The sequence below is a fragment of the Lactuca sativa genome, chromosome 5, assembly GCF_002870075.4.
Source record: "Lactuca sativa cultivar Salinas chromosome 5, Lsat_Salinas_v11, whole genome shotgun sequence".
NCBI classification, from domain to species: Eukaryota; Viridiplantae; Streptophyta; class Magnoliopsida; order Asterales; family Asteraceae; genus Lactuca; species Lactuca sativa.
Genome location: NC_056627.2, coordinates 162,205,061 through 162,207,908, shown reverse-complemented (window position 1 = coordinate 162,207,908; position 2,848 = coordinate 162,205,061). Strand labels below are relative to the sequence as shown.

The 2,848-nt window shown below is 35.4% G+C and overlaps 1 pseudogene; it reads left to right on the top strand.

The window, feature by feature from the left end:
* The first annotated feature begins 581 nt into the window (after positions 1 to 581).
* Positions 582 to 2,333, top strand: LOC111877029 (DNA mismatch repair protein MLH1-like; annotated as a pseudogene).
* Positions 2,334 to 2,848: the final 515 nt, after the last annotated feature.

The following is a 2,848-nucleotide window of genomic DNA, read 5'->3' as shown; positions in this document are numbered from 1 at the left end:
CAAAATAAAATTTCTCCATGAGAACCACCGTCTTGCCATCTGATGCCGCCCTGATCAACATACAAAATCCGTCTTTCATGAATCTGTTATTGTGTGCGGCGGATGTTATGGAGACTGCAACTCCTCGAAGATTTAGGGTTTTGATTGGTGTTGTTCTTGGTGATTCTCAACGAAGCGATTCAGGCATCATTTCTCTCTGATTTATGGTTTTTTGGTACAAGGTATCGACTAGTCTTTTTTCAGACACCAACGACTTAGGGTTTTTCATAAAACATGTGCATGTGCACTTCGATTGCTCCAATGGCAAATCCACAATTCTGATATTCTTGAAAGATTCCACCTGAACGAACTCGGTTAGGGGGAATGCAAATTCTGTGAGAAGGTAATCTCAAATCTGATATTCTTGAAATCTCCATGAACTTATAACCTTTTTTGCTCACCAAGTCTTTTTTTTTAAATTATTGCATAGCCTGTTCACTGTGGATATGTTGCTTCAAAGTATCTTCACAAATGTATTGATTTTGGGAGGAATATCAAGTATAAAATGCATAAGAGCAAGGGGAACACAAGCCATAACACCAATGCAGGTAATCAGTTATCTATTTCAATCTTTTTTTCTAATCATTTGCAGATCGATTCCTTTTTCTAATAAATTATATATGCTAATGCAGAGCAACCCAACTGACATTCCTAATGGCTTCATTCCATTTTCCGCGACTTGGCATTCATATGTGATTAGTAATCGAAAAAATGAGAATTCCATGGTAATGAGCTTCATTGACAGGTGAATTTTGATCTTACTAAATCTCTGTTATTATGTGACATTGCTCCCCTTTTGATTAGATGATGTGTGTGTTTTTACCAGATTGAGAATTTATTTTATAACATGATTGCACGAAGGAAAACTCTCTAGAACTCTGCTGATGATTATCCAAAAAAATTTGACCTACTTTGTCGGTTTGCCATTTATCATAAAAACGTGAGCTTCTCCTGCAGAAAGGTGAGTAGTTTAACTAATTGTTTTGCATGCATCTGAAACTAATAATTGTTTTGTTCCATAATTTTGGGAGGCATACTGCATACATTTTTTAATATTGGTTTTAATGTCTTGTACATATCCACTATCTGATTCTTAGCATGGAGCTGGTGCAACCGATGTTCACTCAGTTGCTATGTCTACAAGGCTTGATGCAATCATATCTGTGTATGGAGTCTCAGTTGCTCGCAGTCTGATGAAGATAGAGGCTAGCTTTAGATGCTAATCCATCTACTTCAGTTTTTGAAATGCATGGCTTTATATCCGACTCTAGTTACTTTGCAAAGAAGACTACCATGGTTCTCTTCATCAATGGTATGTGTTATGTATCACACAACTTTGAGAAACCATCAAAATCCTTCCCCTCTAAATTTGACACCCTTGAACTTCTAAATTTTGACTTGTGCAAATTTATTGACATTCTTCGTGATATTTTGGTTCTTATTATAACCTAACTTTTCCTCACTTTTTCACAGAAAGATTAGTCGAATGTACTGCTCTGAAGAGGAAAATTGAAATCATCTATGCTGCAACTTTACCCAAAGCATCAAAACCTTTCATATATATGTCACTTATCTTGCCTCCCGAGCATGTTGATGTTAACATGCATCCCACAAAGAGAGAGGTAATGATGTTTCTTGCATGATTTCTGTATTATTTCTTCTTGACTTATCCAAAGTGCTTTTTTAATTTTACCACTTTAAAAATGTGTAACAGACCAATGCATGAAAGACAAAATGAATGAGGTATGTATACTTAGGGTTTTCTGGATGTGAGGAATACATCCTTAGTTACTCTAAACTTGATCTTGTAAATTTATACAGGTGGGCCTTTTGAACTAGGAGGTTATTATTGAGAAGATACAATCGGTGATAGAAATGAAACTACGAAACTTAAACGAGTCAAGCACTTATCAAGAGCAACAGGTAGTCTTTTGATTATAGAAATGTCAGAGCTTGCTTTTCTTTTTGGTTTGGTTCATCTAATATATAATTTCTTTTATGTGTTTGAACAGGCAGTGGATTGCTCTCCTGTTACTTCAATATCTGCAAACAAAGCTTCCTGTGTAAACACATCAACTTCTGGTATGCAACTATACAAGTGTAGTGATGCTCTTCTTTTTACTTTTCACTTGATATATCTCTTCATGTTCTAACTTGTTTTCATATATTTTAAAGGGTCACAAAAAATACCTGTAAATAAGATGGTGCGGACAGATTCACAGGATCCTTCTAGGAGGATGCATGCTTATTTGCAAGCTAACCTTCTAGACCCAATGAAAGCAGTTGTGGCTTGAATTCTTTGAGGTAGGAATTTAGGATCTCTCTATTTCCATATAAACAATGGGTAACACTCCTCATGAAGGTGGACCATAGATATTGATCATGCATGCTCTACTTGTTGCAAATAAAGGTGTCTGCCAAGTGCCAAGTAGATTTTATACTAACCATATTTTATCAATAAATTCTTTTATAATTTTTTATTTTGGGATTTATAATTGTTACAAGTAGAGGGTTTGGATACGTGGGGCACAACCTGAAGAAGAAGAAACATTTCAGTTTACAATGGTTCAAGTATGTTTTTTTATTTTATTTATTCCTTACTTTCTTCATGGGTTTTTTTACTATCTGGATTCTCTCTGATCTATCCATGTCATCTTTGAGCATATTATTGCTTCAGGACCTTACACCACAACTGGAAACTTGTTCTTTGAGCCACTCTCTGATCTTCTTGCATATGCGCAAAGAAAGCAGCCTCAGTTGCTTATACTGGTGAGAATTTGTAATTTTAACCCTGTAACTATTCAAAAAG